The sequence below is a fragment of the Podarcis tiliguerta genome, assembly GCF_965153285.1.
Source record: "Podarcis tiliguerta genome assembly, chromosome: 8".
In the NCBI taxonomy this organism is placed as follows: Eukaryota; Metazoa; Chordata; class Lepidosauria; order Squamata; family Lacertidae; genus Podarcis; species Podarcis tiliguerta.
In genome coordinates, this window is record NC_139541.1 from 36,986,461 (window position 1) to 37,009,390 (window position 22,930).

At 42.8% G+C, this 22,930-nt stretch overlaps 1 long non-coding RNA gene across 3 annotated transcripts in view; it reads left to right on the plus strand.

Moving 5' to 3' along the window:
• Positions 1 to 6,561: 6,561 nt before the first annotated feature.
• LOC310682797 overlaps positions 6,562 to 22,930 on the plus strand; it is a 28,721-nt gene continuing 12,352 nt past the window's right edge. For 2 of the 3 annotated variants that reach the window (XR_014514169.1, XR_014514170.1), the window contains exon 1: positions 6,562 to 6,718. This is a non-coding gene — a long non-coding RNA (uncharacterized lncRNA). Of the gene's footprint in view, positions 6,969 to 22,930 lie in introns of all 3 variants that reach the window. The other variant, XR_014514168.1, reaches the window with a different exon arrangement.

Consider the following 22,930-nt stretch of genomic DNA (forward strand, 5'->3'; position numbering starts at 1 on the left):
GGGTCCTACATGCCCATGTGTGTGGAGGGGGGATTTTACATTTTAAAGCAAATGTCCTAGATTTTGGGTTGGTTTTTTTTTTAAAAAAAAATGTGTGCAGGAAGCTCTAGCGGAGGGGTGATAGCTTTTTTAAAAAGCTCCAGATTTTTACCTCTTGAAATATGGCAACCCTAAAGTCAATGAGATCAGTAGTTGGATCAATGCTGGCTGAGAGGCAGCATTGTGCAACATACCTGAAAGCTGTTAGCTAGCTTTCAGAGTGCAAGCCAGGTGGTGCAGACACAGCTCTGTCCTACAACAGCTGCAAGGGCTGCCACCTGGCGAGTAAGAAGGCATCATCTTCTGTCCTGCCCTGTATTCATCTCATGCAGCACTGCATCAGTTCTGCTGCAGTTCATCTTCCACCCAAAACGGCATTAGTCATATCACGGTACACTGTGGCAGAATGACGTAACTTTGATGATTATGTTGTCATTCTTCTATCCCACCCCATTCATTTCAGGAGGAGACGCAACGGAAATGGAGCAGGGGGACATATTGTTTGCGAACTGTAAGCAGCAACAACAGTGAATACCAATTGTGTTCGCTGGATTGATTTCCATTCTGGACATGGGACAAATAAGCAAATGTCAGCAATTTCTGCTCCCGTTTCCATTTTCACTGGAATCTTCTGACATCCCTCATGGAGAGGTAGCTCACTTGGTAGAGCATGATACTCTTAATCTCAGGGTTGTGGTTTCAAGCTCCACATTAGGTGAAAGATTCATGCATTGCAAGGAGTTGGACTAGATGATCCTTGCAGTTCCTCCCAACTGTATGATTCTATGATCACTGCCACTGCAGCCCCTTACAATCCCTCAACATCTGCTGCCTGATGCAGCCACCTCACTCTATCTAATGGTAGAGCCGGCCCTGATCATTTAAAAAGATCCTGAGGATCATCAGTTCTTTCTTCTTGAAATCTTGGTGAGCTTCTCTCAGTCCATGAGTAGACAACACGAGCCATGAGATGGGTCAAGGGTCTGACTCAGTATATGGCAGCTTGGCATGAACAAATCGTCTTCAAGAGTCGCTGGTGCAGAGTTACAGCATGTGGCTTCTTTCAAAGACACGAGTTATGGCGGCTTTTTGAAGACCACCAAGAAGCAACAAGATATTTTTAGGAGCATCTGAACATTTGCCGGTTCTTATTGGTTATTCCTCGTTTTCGTCCAAGCCAAACCAATAAGAATATCAAGTGTTGCTTGGGTGGGTGGCCTTAATGATTTTACCATTATAGCCATCGTAACCAAAAAAGAGAGAGAGAGAGAGGCCCAGTGGATTGCCCTAGTTAATTGGGAATAGTTAAATTTGTTGCATATGAACAAACAGACAGCTAACCACGGAGTTGTTAGCGGCTTAGGGAACAATGTTGCAAAGGTAGTCATTGTGCCACTGATAGAGTGGTGGTCCTGGAACCCACCCAGCTTCTTGGGAGTCCAGAATCCTATGCTCCCTTTTTCTTGTGGAAAAAAGGGCTAGGAATGTTGTGGACGCAGGCATAAGTCAGAGTCAGTTCTCAGACCTTCTACTCTTAAACAGAAATATTATAGCTATAAGAACATGGGCAACAGCTTTGCAACAAGTCAGATGGCTTGTTCCTTTGACTCAGTGCAGGAGTAGCTGATGTGACAGGCCTCCAGATGTTGCTGGACAACAGCTCCAACCAGCATGGCCAATTGTAAGGGATGATGGGAGTTGTAGTCCAGCAGCCTCTATAGAACGCTGTGTTGGCTTCCCCAGAAGTACTGTCTCCTTCAAGCAGAAGTTCTTCTGGATATCACACTGAAAGCAGGATTCCATAGTGTCCCCCTCAGGTTTTGTGTACATGCATAGGTGCATATGTACATATATGTATGTGAACATATTGTGGGATGTGAAACACAAGAGCAGTCAAGTACAACATCCCTAGAGTGGACATAAAAGGGGATGTCTGGACCTACCAGTTGGAACTTCCTGTTTCTCCTAGGCTGGGACAGATTTCCTCTGCATGTGACTAGAGGTGGGCGTGATCTCACCTGCCCAGGTAACAAAAGAGCAGGACTGGTCAGCCATCTCTCTCTCTCTGACCACATTCGTCAAAGAAGTAACATCAGCTCAGCTTAAGATGCTCTCTTGGCTAGCAGCCAAGAGAGGACAAAGGGGCTATCTACTTATGGGATCATTTCCAGGTGTATATTACTTTTGCATCTTAAGTCTGCCTTCCAGGATCCATCTGGAAACAGAATGTGAATTAGTAAACTCTTTTTATACTTTTATAGAAAACTGTGTCGTGTCTATCTTTTTATGAGGGACTTAAGGGGAAATTGGGGACGCGGGTGGCGCTGTGGGTTAAACCACTGAACCTAGGGCTTGCCGATCAGAAGGTTGGCAGTTCGAATCCCCGCAATGGGGTGAGCTCCTGTGGCTCAGTCCCTGCTCCTGCCAACCTAGCAGTTCAAAAGCACGTCAAAGTGCAAGTAGAGAAATAGGTACCGCTCCGGCTGGAAGGTAAACGGCGTTTCCGTGCGCTGCTCTGGTTCGCCAGAAGTGGCTTAGTCATGCTGGCCACATGACCCGGAAGCTGTACGCCGGCTCCCTCGGCCAATAATGCAAGATGTGCGGCGCAACCCCAGAGTCGGCCACGACTGGACCAAATGGTCAGGGGTCCCTTTACCTTAAAGAGGAAATTACCAATGAAACTTATTTTAGAGGATTTAGCGAGCTTGAGCAAATGCATCCTCTGTGCAGGTTTAAAAGGAGAATGTTACTCTGCTAAATTGTAGAACTTGTTAACATAAGTTGGAAAGGATATAATCAAACAATATATCCTCTCCTGCATCCCTGAACATTCCCACACATATTCCTCTACTGAAGGGGATTGGAGTAGATGGCTCTTTGGGTCCCTTCCAACCCCATGATTCTATGATTTCTACACATACATAGACATATATGTATCGGTATATGTTTTGTGTTCATTCCTATGTGTACATGCCCCTAAGGTAACTGTGCATAAATGGCATCCTTCTATCCCCTTCTCCCTCTCCCCCCTCTTAAAAAAAAGCTTTGGGCATTTCAATACCATTATTGTAACCTTTCTTTGCAGTTTGTTAAGTGATTTACTCCCCCCCCCCGGAAGGCGACCGCCCCAATGATTCTGGGATAACAGCAGCTCTCATTGTTTAAAGGCAAAGAGCAAACTGATGGATGGCAGGTAATCAAAGTGGCAGAGAGACCTTGGCCCCAGCAATAGTCACCTTACATCTGTCACTCAAGACATTTTACTGCCAATCAGCTTCCTTAAGAAGGCTGGCTGGAACAATAGAGGCCTTTCTGTTTCGTTCCCGCTATTGACGCGAGCTTGTGCCTACAAAGTTCACCCTTTATGTAATCCTCAAAGCATGTGTGCTGGCTTTCTCAGCCAAGTTTTGAGATATATATCCCCCAGTGTCAATGAACTGGTTCGTGGAGAGGAGGGGGGAGGCCTCTCCTCGCAGCCAAAGCGTTGAAGGTGGTCCTTTGCAACGGCGACTGGGATGAGCGTATGATCGGCTTTGTCCGAAGATGAGGTGTCAGAGTGATAGGAATTCATTCGGGACCCTCCCTGCAGCTGCCAGAGATGTTAGGGGCCTTTGATGGCTCAGCAGTGACCACTGTTCTCGGATCATTTCTAGCTGTGAAGACGCTCTGTCAAAACAAGCCCTTTCTGCATGCGGCTGTGTACGTCATCCTGCCTTTGCCAGGAGACCAGCTTTTACAGGGTGATTCAGAAAAGCCCACAACTTAGGGCAGGATTCTGTGAATGTGGGAAGCCTAGAGAAAGTCTGGATTTCTTTCCCCTGTATTTCTCTGGTCACACTCACATCTTACATTTAAAGCACTATGATACCACTTTAAAGAGTCCTGGCTTTCCCCGAATAATCATGGGAGCTGTAGTTTGTTCCAGGTGTGTAAGGAGATTGCATTCCTCTCACAGAGCTACACTTCCCAGAGTGGTTGAGCAATCATTCCTTCTTCACAGGGAACTCTGGAAATTGTAGTTCTGTGAGGGAAATAAGGGGTCCCCTAACAACTCGATAGTGCAATATCAAACATTTCCAGCCCACACCAAAGTACATTCAGGCTGCAAAAGACATGAGGGTTAGTTAAGTTGCTTAAATAACACAGAATTCCTGACCACACTTTACTGAGGAAATTGAACAAAAGCAGTATACAATTTGTGGAGAATGGAAAAGAGAGACTTCTTACTTCAAGCTTTGTACATAGCAGGGAGATATTGAATCACAGATACAGAGAAAAATCTTCCTCAGAACTACACAGCCAATCAGAGCATGTGCTACCTCAGCATGCATCATGACACTCTGCTTGCTTGGTAGGCAACACTGCCACCACTCTCTCTCCATTAGATGACTTTTTGATAACAGGATTAACCCTTAAGGTACGAACTTAATTATTCCTGCCATTGCACTCCCAACACCAAGACTATCTAGTGTACATGTGGGCAACCTGTGAACTTTAGACCATATATAGACCATGCAGCCCCTTGAAGGACCCTCCTCAGCCACCATGAGGCAGAAGGATTCTAACTAGTGTGGCATAATAATTAGAGTGTCAGACCAGGACTGGGAATAGATTTATATCCCAATCCAGCCTGGTGGCTCACTGCATACTTCTCAGCTTAGCCTACCTCACAGGAACGTTGTGAAGACAATGTGAGGAAGAAGAGAAGAGAATGATGCATGCTGCCTTAAGCTCCTTGGAAGAAGGATTTTTTTAAAAAGTTAAGATATCATGACAGTGACAAATAGGGAGAGAGATATGGAGACTAGACAATTTCATTGTGAAGGTCACAGGAACCTTTCAAAAGAGAAAGTATGAGGACCACAGGGAAATGAAGGAGGGGGGGTTGGAATTGGGATTTTGCCAAAGTAACTAGCCGACTTCCAAGACACGTCTGTCAATGCATTTGCTCTGGAATTTCCTCTGCCTGTACTAGAGGGTTTAATTTTTCCACAAGCCTCAGTATTCTCCTCGATTGAGGATCATGTTATTAAGCAAGGGGCACTGACCAGCGTTTCAACCTGGACTCCGCTAACCTGTTTTGCTTCTGACATTCTCAGAGGCCAAAGCAAGGATCATGTTCTTTTGACACTTCTGTAGGGGAGGCGATAAAAGATGGGCTGCCAGATTCCAAAGCAGGCTTGATTTGCCCAGGCGTGTTTCTGGAAAACAGACGATTCAGGGACATGGAATGGCCAAGCTGCAAAGGAACTGAGTTTGCATGAGACAGTCGCTTCCCACACTCCCAGCCTGGGAAAAGGAAAGTGCCACTTCCCCTTGGGCATCTCCACACTCAGCTGTGGATCACTCACTGCCCCTCCTCTTATTGCTGAAGGCCATGCATCTCTCTCCAGCTCACTGGGTCTTCGAGCTCAGACCCACTATTAACAACCCGGGCTCATATATTTTATTCTGGATGGGTCATAGCTCAGTGGTAGAACCTCTGTCTTACATGCAGAAAGTCCCAGGTTTGATCCCTGGCATCTCCAGGTTAGGCTGGGAATGCCCCCTGTCTGAAAGCCTGGAAAGCCACTGCCAGTCAGAGCAGACAATACTGAGCTAGATAATACCTATGGTCTGACTCAATACAAGACAGTTTAACTGAGCTTGGATAGCTCAGTTGGTTGGAGCATGGTACTGACAACACCAAGGTTGCAAGTTTGATTCCCACATGGGACAGCTGCATATTCCTGCATTGCAGGGGGTTGGACTAGATGATCCTCAGGGTCCCTTCCAACTCTACAATTGTATGATTCTAACATTCCTATATTCAATCTACTGGTCAGGGATTGCATGTTTTAAGGATCTTTCACATAAGAAGATGCCAAGAACATGGAAATCTAGCATGTAGGGTGATGGGAGTGGTTCTAGCCCCGATACTCTTTGTGCAAAGAATACATAACTCCTGATTTCTGGCAACATCTGTTGACCAAACCAATCAGTTTTACCAGAAAGGTTGCCAACTTTTGAGCTGGCCTCTGTAGCTGTTCCTTGAATTGTGACACAATGTACAAACAAGGGCAGGTGATCATGTTTACCTCCATAATGTGAAAGCTTCCCCTGCCAATTCCTGCAGCTCAAGCTGTTATTAAAAGCAAGAGACCAATGCCTGTGGGTTTTCTTTTTCTTTTTCTGCTGCTGATTAGTTGGCAACCCTATTTGTCAGCCTCTTCAGGATACGGTCATTGTCCTGCAGTTCACACTCCATGGTGCAGTCCTCTGAGAGAAATCAGGATTCTCAAGAGAGCAACCGTTCAGGTTCCAGGGCCATGCATAGGTGACCTTCACTGACCTTGAGGTAGGTTATTAAAGATATACTGGAAAGTGCTTTGTGCCTTGTTTAGCTGAGCCCTTTTTGAACTGCAAACCATACCCACTTCAAAAGAAGAGACTTCTTTTGCAGTGGAGAAATCTACTAAGCCGGGTGGACAAATGGTCTGAGTCAGTACAAGGAAGCGTCCTCATATAAGTAAACTGGGAGGTCTTGGTGACGTAATTCAGAAGCAGCAGCGTGAGGAACGCAACACGGAACATTTTAAGCTCTTCTCCTCGTTCCTTTTGGAGACTCTTAATCCACCCATATCTGACCAACCTCGAGGAGGATGAAAGGGAGCTGCGTAATGCTACAGCTGTCGAAAAGGTAAAAGTTCAGAAGTGCACGCACAGGCACAATGAAGATATCAGACCTCCACTTTGTAGAAATTTAAAGGAATATGGTTCTGAATCATGGCTTTGGAATGCGGCTCTGACTTAATAGCTGCAAGCGGGACAGATGACAAAATGGAAGGTTTGTGAGAGGGCATCGCACCGCAGGCCATCTGAAAAACAAGACAAGGCGATGTTGAGAATGGGAGGAAATTCTATGCCGGCTGCTTTCACTAGGGGAGGAGGTAAGCTCATGTAACACGCCAAGATAGGTTATGTTCCAGCTCCCAGTGGTTTCAAGGGGAGATTTATGGGTTTCAGCTGGAGCCTTGGCTATTCCCATCCAGAGCTTCACAGAGCTCGCACACAATGATCTGTCACTGCGAGGGCCAAGGCCAAGACCCACCCAGCTGAGTCCAAGATTGCTGTGGATTAAGGCTTCATGAAAGGGTGAATGAGATAGGAGGGGAACTCATGGCCACCTCTCCAGCCTCATAAAAGAAAGAACAGGGAAGATGTTCCGATGGATTTCGGAGACGCAGAAAATAATGCCCAGTATATTTATTTTTAAAAACAAATGGATGAGCTTCATGTTCAGTTTTAGCTACACACAATACTATATCAGGCACCAGTATAGGTAGTGGTTGTTGTTGTTAGGTGATATCCAATTCTAGTGCTATTTAACTTGCTGAAGTTAATAGGCACCAGTAGCTAAGGTTCATTAATATCAATATTTCCATCTGAGTTCTGCTTTTGAACTTCCCCAGAGGCATCTGACTGGCCACTGTGGGAAAACAGGGTGATGCATTGGATGGGCCTGATCCAGCAGGACTCTTCTTATGTGTTGTATGCAGAAGGTTCAGTCCCTGGTATCGCTAGGTAGGACTTTAAAAGAGCCCTGCCTGAAGCCCTGGAGAGCTACTGCCAGCCAGTGCGAACAACACTGAATTAGGTGGGCCAGTTGTCTGACTCAGCGCCACAAGGCAGGTTCATATACTGACTGTGGTTGCAGCTCTCTAAAAGAAACTATAAATGGCTGCCGGCCACAGCCAGTTGAACGCCATCCTGCTGGTTGCTGGCTACTTCAATGCCATCCCTTTGAGGGCATGACGTTCCAAGGAAATTGTCAAACTGTGGTGCAGATGTAGATATATGCATATTAGCAGGGGACCAGAGGTTAGATGTGGCCAATGGTCAAGGAGATAATTCTTTCCCTTTTAGAAGATGAACCATACAGTGTTTCCATCAGAATGGTTCTTTTCTTTGTACTGTCTCATGGGGCAGTTTCCATCCTTTGTGGTTTTCCCATCTTGCAAATTCTACAGAAAAAGAAAGAAAAATAAAAAACCAAGACCCCAAAGCCTGTTTGCCACAGTCTTGAATCATGAGTCACAAGGGAGCAGTATATCTCTGAATTAATACGGATTCTGGAGATAGAAAGCAGAGAGAGAGAGAGAGTTTGGATGTCTGTCTTTGTACCCAGCTTATTACTAAACAAACCTTTAGCAACAAGGGTCTCACTTTCAAGTTAGGCTGCAGATTTGGGCCAAAGGGGACACAAGTCATGATCATCGGGGAAGTGTCCAAATATTACTCTGTTTTGGACATTTTAAAATATCCAATGAAGATTTCCCTTCAGCTGGCAAAGTGGCATTGAGTCCATGAATGCTTTTGTTTGAAGAAAATATTTTTGTCCGTCTTTAAGGTATCACAAGATAATAATAATAATAATAATAATAATAATAATAATAATAATAATAATAATAATAATAATAATAATTTATTATTTGTACCCCGCCCATCTGGCTGGGTTTCCCCAACCACTCTGGGCAGCTTCCAACAAAGATGAAAAATACACTAAAATGTCACATATTAAAAACTTCCCTGAACAGGGCTGCCTTCAGATGTCTTCTGAATGTCAGGTAGTTGTTTATTGCTTTGACATCTGATGGGAGGGCGTTCCACAGGGCGGGCGCCACTACCAAGAAGGCCTTCTGCCTGGTTCCCTGTAACTTGGCCTCTCGCAGTGAGGGAACTGCCAGAAGGCCCTCGGAGCTGGACCTCAGTGTCCAGGCAGAATGATGGGGGTTGAGACGTTCCTTCAGATATACTGGACCGAGGCCGTTTAGGGCTTTAAAGGTCAGCACCAACACTTTGAATTGTGCTCGGAAATGTACTGGGAGCCAATGTAGGTCTTTCAAGACCGGTGTTATATGGTACAAGAATGCAAGCCTGCTGCATCAGATCAAAGGCTCATCTAGTCCAGGGTCCTGTTCTCACAGTGACCAACCAGATGCCTATGGGATTCCAACAAGCACAGGAGCCAACTCCTAGGGGCCAAGGTCCCTTAGCCCCCCCATTAAAATATTTGAGGGGGCTGCCCCCAAGATGATGACCATTGCCATTCATACGGCATGTGTGTGCCGTGTCTTTTGATCAATTATGTGGGTCAAGGCTTACCTGCCCCCCATATTTTATTCAAGTTGACACCCCTGCACACAAGCAGGACCTGAGCGCAACAGTACTTTCCCCACTTGTGATTCCCAGCAAGAAGACTCTTTGTTGTTTTAACCGCAAGAAACGGAAGATGGGCTACCCCTCTTGAATTTTTTGGCTTGGCAATTGCCTCTGTGGTGAGCTGGCTTTGGAAGCAGGTTCAGATTCCATTTGGATGCCCTTTTACGGGTTATCATTTGGCTTTAGACAACCACCCTCAATTCAATAAGGACAGGAATTAAAAAATTAGGCCTCTGGATCTTGAATGTTTAATTATTAACTGAAATCACTGATTGAGATCACTTATGTGAGTGATTTTTAAAAAATGACCCTCCTTCTTATGGTCCCCAGTAGGGATGGGTGAACATGTCAATTTTATTTTCTCTGTTCTCATTTCTTTAATCTTAAGTTTCATTCTTCACATTTCCACACTGGCTTCCACTCTATCTATCTATCTATCTATCTATCATCTTCATGGATTTTTTTCTGATGCAAGCCAAAACAGTCATTCTTGTGAAATTTGCACTTCTCTGAATTTTGCAATGCAGTTCTCCAGTCAAGTAATGAGTACAAAAATGCATAGAACTAGTGTGAAGCATGCCTCTTATTGCATGTATTGGTGGAAATAACCAATTTAAATGCATTATGTTCAGGAAAACTGCTTTGCAAAACTGTATATATTAGGCAAAATCCTCACTAAAATGCTGGTGAATTTTCATGAGGACTTTTTTAAAACAACAACAACAACCAAGATTGTTGCAGAAATCTGGAGAATTCAAATTAAAAGTGGGGAAAATACGAAATGGGAAGAAATAGAAATCTCCATATTCTCTCATCTCTAATATTAGCTCACCTGGAGCCATTACTTTCAGCTAGAAAAGAACGGATGGAAGAATAGATTTTGCACACCCAGAACCCATTGTTGGCTTTAAAGACGGTGGTCAGGAACCCAGGGTCTCCTGTAATGGAGCAGAAAATGTATCACATCCTAAGGTCGCAATTACACCCACTCCTATGGCTGTATAGACTCCTCATTCCAAGTGGATCAGGTGCTTGCTATAGACATAAGGGGGTACTATGGGAACTAGCAAAAGGGATGCGGGTGGCGCTGTGGGTTAAACCACAGAGTCTAGGACTTGCCGGTCAGAAGGTCAGTGGTTCGAATCCCCATGACAGGGTGCGCTCCCGTTGCTCGGTCCCTGCTCCTGCCAACCTAGCAGTTTGAAAGCATGTCAAAGTGCAAGTAGATAAATAGGTACTGCTCCAGCGGGAAGGTAAACAGCATTTCCGTGCGTTGCTCTGGTTTGCCAGAAGCAGGTTAGTCATGCTGGCCACATGACCCAGAAGCTGTACGCTGGCTCCCTCGGCCAATAAAGCAAGATGAGTGCCGCAACCCCAGAGTCAGTCACGACTGGACCTAATGGTCAGGGGTCCCTTTAACTTTACCTTTACTTATGGGAACTAGCATTAGGGGGTACTATGGGAACTATGATAGTTTGGAGGAGATGTCAAGCAGATGTGAGTGAGGCCTGCATGCACAATTCTAGTACTTTTGTTTCCTGTTTAAGGGCATCCTCTGGAGATGCCCGTGGGTCTGGTCTGTACGCTATGATTTTCCTATGGATCATCTCTCTTCAAAGAAGTCCTTTGAAAGTGCCCCCATTTGTGACAACTGCTCTATGAATTAGCTGCAATGTGTGGAAAGGCTCCAAATTGGGAAAGGATATTATTATATGCTATTATGATTATATATTGTATATGATGGTGTTCATCACTATATTCATCAGTGGTTTTACACTGGCTCTTTGAAGTCTGTAATCCATGTAGTTCTGACTCTATAATGTGACAACGCCTTTTGGAAGATGGAACAATTTTGGTGCAAAAAAAATGCCCCAAAGCCCAGCAAGTGACGTCATGAAAACCTTTCCTGGCCTATTTTGTCGCCCGCAGATGTTTTGAGAAGGAGTGTTGAGTTATTATTTGGACCTCCAATTGATTGATGGGCCTCCTGTTTTTGTTTTGTTTCGCTGAGGTGAAATATGTTTACTGTGGCGTGATGTGGGTTAGGAACATTTTTCTTGTAATATTGCCTAGCTGGGTCACTGGGCACAACCAGCTTTTTATGTCAACCTCTATAATTAAAAAGCTAGGAGGGGGGCTCAAATGTTAATTATAAGCCCTATTTTGGGTCTTGTTTGAAAAGCTTCCTCTGTGATGCCAAATGTCACCATAGGGGTCTTTCCAAAAAAACCTGCTCTCTGTTTTGAATCACGACGACGTCAGGAATTTGTGGCTGACCAGTTGGAGGAAGTGGTCAACTGTATCCGCCTCTCCATTGAATCATGGCCCTTGGATTCCATTGGCTGTGACCACTTGAAAACGTAGAAGTGCTGTACCCAAGCCAAATCAGGACAAAATATAGCACAAGAGTAGTTCACTTGGGACCTGTTTTCAACATGGCATCGGAGAATGAATGATGGGGAAGGGCCAGTTGGTCAGGCTTTGATATTTATTATGGTTTATTCAATTTATTTGCTGCTTTCCTCTAAAGAAATATATATATATATCAAAGGAAGGAAAGCCACACAAATACAATTCATACAAACACAACATTTAAAAGCAATATCGACACACTAAAAAGGACCGACCACTAATAATTATTATTTTTTTAAAAATCTCTTCCCGCACTATGAAGGCATGGTTGCCAGCTAATATGAACACAAGAGTCACAACACTGTTAGCACATGTCTGGGTTTATTCTATTTTTATTTTGTTATTACATTTATATTCCACTTTTCCTCCAAGGAGCTCAGGGTAGCATACATTCCCCAGTTTTTATCCTCACAACACCCCTGTGAGGCGGGTTTGACTGAGAGACCGTAAAGCGCACACAGTCACTGAGTGAGCTGTATCTGGATGAGCAGAGAGCTGAATGCTGGTCTCCTGTGTGCTCTTCTTAGAAACCAAAAACACGTCAATATCAGCACCAGGTGAGCCTTTCAGGGTAGTACATTCCACAAACAGGGGGAGCCACTGAAATGGCCCATTTTTTTCATTGTCATTCGGCAGGGGGTCTTCTAACAACCCTCAGAACCATTGACAAACTACATTTCCCAGGATTCTTTGGAGGAAGCCATGACTGTTGACCGTCATATTGACCATCTGCTTTAAACGTATGGTGCAGATGGGTATTGAGGCAGCTTCATTTGTTTACTAAGGAGAACTTTCCACATCCATAATGCTGGTGTCAGGAGAATGGGGAATAAATAACTTCTGGATTACAGATGGAGAACTTGCAGCATCCCTAAATGGACCTAGTCCGACTGACCTCCATTTGTGGAAACTTTCAACTCCCGGCAAATCAAGACCAAGATTCCCAATCTGTCAACTTGAGTCTTGATATCTTGCTTCTGCTTCTGCAAGAAGTAGATCTGGATAAAGTTGTTTTTTAAACCTTAAACAGGCAGGCTTGGTCAAGGCATTGACCAGCCCATTGCAGTCCTACCTGACCAGGTCATAGTAGGTGAGGTTACACAGGAACCTGCAAAGACGTCATAGCTCAAGGAACCTTTCCCTCTGCAACCATAAACAGTTTGGCACAAAGGGTAGTAAAGGAAAGGTCCAGTGGCTTCAAGTTTGAGACCTAATAATAACAATCTGTTTTATCCAAGAGATCTTGGAGTTGCATACCCTCAGGCTGCAACAGAAGGAAAGAGTGGAAGTAGGGCTATTCCAATACCTCTGCTTGAGAGACCAGCTGCCATTTGCTCTTTTCCTATCAGCAGCCATTCACATCAGGCGGCTTCATCTGTCTCCAGATGGTGATTATAAAAATGTTTGAAGAACTGATACTTGTCCGTGTGCTTTGTCCACCATCCTCATCACTTTCCCTTTTTCTGCCATGTATTTTAGACTGTAAAGCTGAGGACTGGGACTGCCTTTTTTTCATTACCAAACTGAAGGGCTGGGTTTTTTGATATATTTTTTAAAAAACACACTTTAACTAAAATGTTTGAAATGCTTTGAGTACTAACATCTCTTGGCATCTTTGGAGAACTTGGCCATTACATTCCAAAGAGCTAGAATGCTGGCCTTTGACTCTTTCTTCTTTACCAGAGTCTGCATGTTGCTCGCCAGGCAATTGCAGCTAGCTGTAAAAAGAGAGATTTCTGAAATTTTAACAGGTATTTTGTGGTTGCGCCTGGGCTGCTGCAACATTTTTCAAAGTCTCCAGCTCATACTTATTGCTAACCTTTTGCAGGTTTCTTTCATAGCATTGTTGTTGCAAGGTTTTCACTGAAAACCCTGGAGATGTGTATTTCATTTCCAAGGGAGAGTCTTGGCAATGGCCCGGCAAGGGCGGCTTGCAATCTGGGAGGATGGGGTAGGCCCTGCCTGAGGCAGACGTGGTGTTGGCTGAGTCCTTTGAAAGCAAGATTGAGACCCGTAAAACGGCCATGCATCATTCTGCTTCAGGACCACACAGTGCTATGAAGCTGGTTTCAGAAAATGGTGCCCTTTCTAGGGATGGAGGAAGTCTTTCATTCTGCTTGTCGCAGCAGATTTAACAAATTCAGTGCTCTTGGTTGGATTATGCATTTCTCTGGATTCCAGTGCACAGACAGCACTCACAAAAGTATGCAATTTACAGGAAAAGATGCAGATGAAATGCATATTTCATAAATAAGGGAAAATGCATAGAGAAGCACTGAAACATAATTTTTTAGGTAATTCAAAATGTGTGTAAGGTGCATACGTAATGAAATATGGACCTTTCATACATTCTCTCAAGAAAAGTGCATGGAAGAGGATGCAACAGACCTAGGATAACCACCAGTGGAACTGAAGTGGGATAAAGTTAGGCTGTTCATTCCATTATTAGCTTTTCTTCATGTGTGCACACACACAAATATATATACACACACGTGTGTGTGCAATACTTATTTGGTGTTGAAGACAATATAATTGCTATTCTTCACTAGGGATGAGAGAGAAATTTGATTTAGTTTGCCTATCAAGTGGAAAGTATTTAATTTGCACTTTCTAAAACAATAGACAAACTGAGACATTGTTAATTAATTAACACACATATATCATTTAGTGGCGCATGAGACTCTTAATCTCAGGGTTGTGGATTTGTGCCCTCCGTTGGGCAAAAGATTCTTGCATTCCACGGGGTTGGGCTAGATGACCCGCATGGCCCCTTCTAATTCTATGATTCTATGATCTTAAGGCAATATACAGGATACACTAAAAACAGTACAGAAATAACAAATGATTTTTTTTAGAAAACAAACAAACAACAAATGAAATGGCCCCCACAGCAAAGACGTATTCATATAGCTGGGAAAACCCATGGAAACAAAAATGCCCCCAGCTATTTCTGGAAAGTGGAGATAGTGGGGCACCACCCATCTCTCAACAGGAAAGCAATTCCACAGAATCCGGACAGCCACAATAGGTGCCAAGTAGCCGCGAAATTACTGTACTTTTCTGTGTACAAGACAAGTTTTTTTTTCATAAAAAAGGAGGTAAAAATTTGGGGCCATCTTATATATGGAGAGTGCATGGGGGGGGGCGAGGGATTGTTTGCTGCCTGGAGCTGGAGATTGTCAGCAGCTATTGGTCGTGTTTTTTGTGACTGCGGCAAGGGCTTGTGTTGATTGTGTGTTGCTGCAGCAATTGGGCAGGTAGGGACACCCCCCCAAAAGAGCTCAACAACTCTAGGCAATCTCCCCCCAGTTTCTTAATTTGGAGTCCCCCCAAATTATACATGCGGGCATGTTATACACGAAAAAATACGGTAACTTTGAAATTCACACTTTTCCAAATGTTGCAATGTGGTTCTCCCCTAAATGTGCAGAAATACATCTGCTTGGTCAAGTGTGGATATGTTAGTGAAAATAACATACAAAACACATTTATATCAGGGAAATGTAAAAGGTAAAGGGACCCCTGACCATTAGGTCCAGTTGTGACCGACTCTGGGGTTGCGGCACTCATCTCGCTTTATTGGCCGAGGGAGCCAATAAATGTATAAATTTCAGAGAAATGTAGCAGTGTTCAAATGAGGGGAAATTGCATGCAAAATAATGCGCATTGTCAGGAGGAAAAAAAATTGAACTAAAATGCTGGTGGGTTTTCATGAAGACTCCCCTCCTCCAGTAAATAAATATCAAACTGATCTGGATAACTAAATTTAAGATAGGAAGAATCAGAAATGAAGAGAAACTGAAATGGACATACCCACCCATCCGTATTCTCTAGCCACCGGATTGCACCCATAATACAGTGGTTTTTAAAATCTGTGTCTGTGGTGTATATTTTGACATACAAATACCAAATACATTGTCTTCATGCATCTAGTATTTTTTTTTTTTAGCAATAGCAATAATAACAATAGGCCCCAGTGCCTTTTTATAACAAGGCCTCACGCTGAGCACAATTAAACCTACTGTTTCCAATCAGGTTTAATGCGAGGATAAAGTGAGCGCTCCCTGAGATTTGAGAGGAGGATAATTTGTCAGTAATAATAAGTGAAGACAAACAGGATGTACTCCAGTGAATGTAGCCTGATTAGAACCAAATGTGTTCTTAGGGATCATTGCTAAACTCCTTAAAACGAAGGGATTGGCCAAGCCTAGTAATGTGCATTCTTCATCTCTCCAACTCTCCCCACTTTTCAGGCCTGCTTTGCAGCCAACAAATGTAGAGGGTAGAAATTATGCGAGTAACTAGGTTGTGGGGTTGTCATCAACCCAGTCTGTGCTTTTTAATACATTTTCTCCAAATTCAGCTTTATAACCTGCCTAGGGGAAAGCATTTTAACAAGAAACGAGGGGGAACTGCTGGATTTCCCCCCACCCCACCCCATTTGCCAGCAAAAAGCCAGCACACAGTATTTTGTACATGTCTGGTCAGAATTTGGACCTACACCTAGGAAACCTGGGTTCAAATCACTCAGCTCTCTGCCACTGACTTGTTGTGTAACCTGCATATCCTCAATCTCGCTCTGTAAAATGGAAACAGAGAGAACAGACAGTTGCAAAGCCCTCTGCAATGTTTGGAAAGGGCCTATTAGACGATTATAATAATTAAAAAAATAGTCATAGCCATTAATAGCAGGATAGCAAACCAGAGACTTGTTTGGTAAAGATTTTTCTTTCCTTCTTTTTATTTGGTTCAAAGTGTTGCGGAAGTAGAGGTTGAAGCCCTGCATCCAGAAGGGTTTCTCCTTGGCTGAAGAAGAATTTCCATAACCCAACATAACAGCGCAACTAACAGACTGGCAAAGCCACTAATTAACCAACCGCGTAGATGCAGACAGACTGCCTGTTTCCAGGCAAAATGCAGCTCTAATTCACCATTGCTCAGTCTGTGCAGGATAGCCCAGCGGAGGGTGTAAAATTCACTGGCTAAGGAAGAAGCAACTATAACATCAGAGGCATTGTAGACATAAAATATGCCTCATGGAGATATGCTTGGGGTTTTAGACAGGCGTCTGGTTGGCCACTGTGAGAGCAGGATGTTGGACTGGGTGGGCCAATGGCCTGATCCAGCCAAGCTCTCCTTATGTTCTTGCCATTAGTGCCATCTTTATTATTATTATTTAGGGCTGTTTATTTCTTTTTTGTGTGATTTTCCAGGGAGCATTTCAGATCCCGTTTCTTCAAATTTCTATTCTGCTGATGAATTTCCTTTTCTTTCTCAGCTGCTTAGAGCAATGTTCTGTTGAAGAGGGGGGGAATATAAATATTCTCACAGTGCCATTTCTATGTGTGTCTACCCAGAACTAAGCCCCATTGAGCACTATAAATAAATGGCTGCCTTGGGTTGATCAAGTATCGGTTCATCTAACTTTCAGTACCAGCTAGACTGACTGGCTCCGAATCTCTGGGGTTTTAGATAGAGATCTTTCCCCAGCCCTACCTCAACATGCTGGGGTTCAAACTGGTGACTTTCTGCATACAAAGGATGAGCTATGGACCTTCCTTATACCTGGAACTTTGGAATAGTCTTAGGGCAGTTTGCTAGTGCAAGCAAATTGGATCCAAGGGCTGTAATCAAGGGTGGGTGAGTGTGATTTGGGGGGACTCCTGAAACACTAACTCTATCAGGTCATGTAGTGTCTTGCAAATCTCTGCTTTCACTGATGCTGAGAAAACTGTCCCATCTCAAGAAGAGGATCCACACTGAACCAGACTAAAACGCCTATCTCAGCCAGGATCCTGTTGTCTAGATGCCTCTAGGACGTCCACAAACCAGACCTCAGTGAGTGCAGCAGGACTTGCGCCACTTCTGATTCCCAGTGACTGGAAGTCACATAACACATTGCAGCAGAAGCCATTGATAGCCTTATCCCTCAAGAATGTGTCTGATGGATGGCTCCCTCTCTGTATCCCACCTATGGAGGAAACCTGGTGGCTTAGGCAGGAGTTAAAGCCACACCTAAACTTTGGAATACCTTGCTCCATGAAGTTTGGATGATCCCCTCCTTAACCATCTTCCATTAGTTAGTACAGTGGTACCTCGGGTTACAGACGCTTCAGGTTACAGACTCCACTAACCCAGAAATAGTACCTTGGGTTAAGAACTTTACCTCAGGTTGAGAACAGAAATCGCGCGGTGGTGGCATGGCGGCAGCGGGAGGCCCCGTTAGCTAAAGTGGTACCTCAGGTTAAGAACAGTTTCAGCTTAAGAACAGACCTCCAGAATGAATTAAGTTCTTAACCCGAGGTACCACTGTAACTATGCTGCTGCTGCTGCTGCAGGCTTTTGCCTTGCTAGTTACAATGTTTTTTTATCAAATAATTTATCTGTTATGCCAGCCTCCACTGTAGGGATGAACATAAGAGTTGACTTCTGCCCCATTTCCATTTTGTCCTGTTCCATGCAGATATTTTGAGAGAATGCATGAAAAGTCTGCGCTTAATTTGTGTGCATTTTATGTGCACTTTTTGATGTAAAAATAAACATTTTCTCAATGTTTTTCAGTATATTTTGTATGCATTTATTATGTAAAAAGCATGTATCTTTGTGTGTGCTGTTTGTACACAAGAATTGCGTTGCAAAAATCCAAAGAAGTGCTTAATTTGACCGAGAACTGCTTTATGATCTGCAAGCAAGTTTAGGAGCTTTAGATTGGATTTGTCAGCTGTGAAAAGCAGACCAAGTGAATTCCTCTCTATCCTGCCTTGTTAATGTTGTCATTTTGTTGTAATTTTACCTGTTGTGGTGCATTTGCAGGACAAACATTCCTGAATATTTTTTAATTTTTTAAAAAAGTTTGTCCAAGATAGGCAGAAAAACCGAACTATGAGCTGGGCAAAATGGGAGGCAGAGAAATATATGAGATCAAATACTCAGATTATCCCATCATGACTGACAATGTTTCACATTAAAAATGTGATTGCTTGGGATGAATTGGTTTTTAAGTGTTTCATTTTGTTTTGCCATTTCTCAGAACATTAAGGAGAAATGACAGACACAACACAATGGAACGACTGCATAAAAGAAAATAATTTACGGGAAGTGGACAAGGAACTATCAGCCTGCTTCAGAAGGCTGTTCAGAATATGGGCATCAGAATCTGACAATGAAGTAACAGCACACTGCGCATGTAGAGAGATAATCAGCACTGGGATGAATAGGTACAATAAACAGAGGGTTTTTTTGGGGGGGGGCATACTGAAGCTCATGAAATCCATGCATTTATCTGAGTGTGTATTCTTTGGCAATTTTATTTATTGGATTTCATTTACAAAACCGCTTCCTATGAAAGATCTCAAAATGATGTAACAATAAAAACACTAACAAGAAAACCTATGCAAAAGAATTCTGTATTGCAAAACAATTGAAAACAACTCCATATATAAAGACAATTAAAAGCTACACACCCACAATTCCTTCCCCAGTGCAACGGCAGACCGGTATAAAAATTTCTGCTTAAAGGCTTGTTGAAAAAGAAATGTCTTTGATAGGGTCCCCAAAAGACAAAAAAGTACATTTCCAACATCATACGGAACAGACATCCCAATTATCCTATTCTAGCAGCACCATACAAATATATGGAAATTTGCTTTGGTAGTTAATTGAATCACACAAATGTAATTCAGGGAATCTGTACTAAACTGCTAAAAATCGTGCACCCCCCAAAAGCTATCAAGCTGTTGACAGTTACACCTTCTGTTTAAAAATACAAGCTGGTCTATTTTAAGATTTTCGGGGGGCAATCCTGCTAATTCCCACTGTGCAGGGCATAAGCCTCACTGAGTTCCATGGCACTTATGCGAGAATAACTGAGTTCAGGTTTGCATCATGAACTTATGGAATACTACTTTTTTCTTCACTTTCCAGGTCAGCAAAAGCAACAAAATCTGATTGTCAAATTTAACCAAATCCTTTAGGAATTACTAGCATGCTTTAAAAAAGAGAAAACACCTCATATGAAATTGCAGCCACCACCATCTATGACATACACACTCCAAAATAAAGCAACAGTTTTATTTATGTAATATTTGTGAGACCAAAATAACACGCCCTATAATTCCTCTAACAATCTCAGACAAACACCTGCACTTATTTTCTCTGTCTTTCTACGTTTTTCTTCTCTTTCAACTGAACGCAACAATACCTTAATCTCACAGAACCCATAGTGCTGCCAGTGCTTCCCAGTGCTTCCCAGTTTAGCTTCCACTGGTCAGTGATTTCCATTGCCATATTGAAGATTAAGATGCTCCTTTTCCTTTGTCCTGGCCAATGACATCTTTGCCACTGTTAATAAAATAAATACTAATTCATTCCCACCCTTGGATCATATGTTTTATCCAAATAGCCTTTTTAAAAAAGTCATAAAAAGCAGCATCACAACCTTAATTCTTGCGATGCTTAAGAAATTCAATGTTCATTTTAAGCTTTACTTTTCAAAATATGTCCTGGGAGACAATTAGAAATGTTTTGCTTTCGGTACATCAAACCAAAGCAACTCTTGGGTGTGTATTTGTATTACAACATTTGATCATTTTAAAATAATAAACATAAACTGAACATGGCAAAACAAAGCATGTCAGAATGCCTTTCTCTCCCCCCCCCCTTCTTTAGAAAGTGTATGTTTTCATTGGGAAATTATCTGCTTGTAATAACCGTTTTATGGAAGGAGACAAACTCATGCTAACATTGTGTCCATAAAAAAAGGTTATATTGCTTGCGTCCTGATGGAAAAGGCAGATGATAAAAATAGCGAACAGCAATTATGGAGGGGGGTAAAGCAGATCTTGCGAGAATGGAAAGATCTCTTTGAAATTGAGCAACATACTGGGAATTAAAAAAACGACAACACCCAAATGAACGAAGGCTTAAATGGCATTTGAACAAACATCCACACACTGGATTTCCACCTCTTTCTGCCTCTCAGACTAGGATTCTTAAGTGCCATCACCATTTCCCAGTCATGCAGTGCATGTGGGTATTTTATTAGGAATAATAAACCCCTGTTTTCATACTTGGGTGCTGTCTTGGGGGCCCTAGGAGTTTGACCATCAGATGCATCAAACAGACAATGAAGGAACCAGGGAACTTTCTCAAGGGTTCAAAGGAGCAATTTGCTGTGTCTCATAAAGGTAATTGCCTCCCATTTTAACTGCAATCTGTTTTCTTAGTTGGAGAGGATCCTAGAGGCAAATGGCCCTTCTTCCAACCACCCCACTCTTTCCTTCTCCTCCTTCTACATGAACAAATATATATTAGCAGTGGCACTTTAGAATGCAGACTTCTAAAAGAGATTTGGAAACAGTTCACATGCATAGAAGAAATTCATACCCTAAAGGGAAAACAATGAGCCCTATAGGGACTGAGGGTAAGTAAAATGATCCAAAGGAGCGGTGCGGGAAAGAATTGTTAACCAAGGAAGCTTTCTATTTAAAGATCTTGGGGACTTTGGGGGGCGTTATATATTGGAGGGTTGTTTTGATTTGAATGTATTTTGGGATAAAGTAAATACTCCGTTCTGGAGTTTCAGGTTTTCTGTGGTGCAAGAAAGGTGACGGTGAAGAATGTGAATTAGTCTGTGGTAGGTCCAGCATATGAAAGGATTTTAGCCAGTGGGTATCGAATCCCTGGAGCTTCCTAAATTCTCTGCACATTTTTTTTTAAAAAATCTGATAATTGTGCCTTCACCCCAAAGAGGGGTTTGATCCTGTTGAGATAAATGATCCAAATCTGCAAAAGTTGCCATCAAAAAAAGCAAATCTGATTCACTATATATACAACTTTTCTTGTCGACATGTATATCATGGGCAGCGTTACTATGTGCATTACAAGTTAAAATAAGCGAATCGAAATGATGGATCCGAATTAGATTCAGCTAGCATCAGCATCATGCAGGTTACTAGACTTTACAAAGGTGCAGAGCCGCACTGTCCATTTACAGCACATTAGGCACACATTTAAAGCCCATGACTTCCCCCCCAAAAAACTTGAGAAATGTAGTTTTCTCCACACAGAGCTATAATTCCCAGCACCCATACAAACTGCAGTTCCCACAATTCTTTGAGGGAAGCCATGTGCTTTAAATTATGATGATGGTGATGATTTTCATTTTCATTTACATCCTATGCGTACTCACAAAGGAGCTGGACGGCAAAGTGACCCACAATTTAAAAACAAAAAGAAAACACTGTGAAACAGTTAAAGGTATCTAAAGAACATTTATGGTTCAAAACACCTAAAAAGAAGTTTTTTAAAAAACAGCTCATCTAATCTAGGGACAGTATCCTACCAAATGCCTTGGTAAACAGGAATCCTTTCAGATTTTTCCTGAAAGTGAATAATGATGGACACAGGCACACCTTACTAGGGAGGGCATTCTGCCAGTGGGCAACCACCACTGAAAAGGCCCTGTCATGGGTCAACACCAACCAGGCAGCCCCCAATGGTGGCATCACCTGCCTGCTGATGATTGGTAAATGTGCTTTAAATGACTCTGCCTCTCATGAGCAATAAAAAAAACTTAGGTCTTTGCCCCAAGAAGCTTGCCTGCTAAATTTAGAGAGAACGGGAAAAGAACACAGAATTAGCCAAGGAAAGGAATTGGTTGCATAGTCTGCCCGCGGTTGTTAAAACCAATGTTTTTGGCAAATATCCTCCCCTCCTCCCCCCTATAGCTAGGCCTTTGTAAACATTAGCTGAATTCTCTTGTACTGTATTAACTGTCTGTAATACTATTCTATTTGTTCCTGCCATTTTTAATTTGCTTTGATTTGCTGTTTTTCACGACTGTTTTAGTAGGCTGCCATGGAAAATGTAAGTGGAAAGGTTGGGTAAATTTTAACTAACTAAATATTAAGAGAATAGATAAAATTTAAATTTAAATGGTGGGCAGTGCAGTTTGCCATTCTCAGGCAGAGTTGTGACTGGTGGATTTTGGCTGTTATTTATTTAAAGCATTTTAATGCCACTTTTCCAAGAAGCTAAAAGAAGAAGAAAAAGAAAGTTCAGAACACGTGCACACACACTGAAACCGAGAAGTCAAATCAAATAATAGAAATAGAATAGGCGTCATTTACAAATTCACAAAAACTGCCTGACTAAAATACATAAAGCACAACCTGCTAGACCAAAAGTCGTTCACTATTGGTCCGCATTTTCTGGAGGTAATTGAATATATTCTTCAGCCTGGAAGCCACCACTATAAAGGACCTGCTTCTGCTGTCTA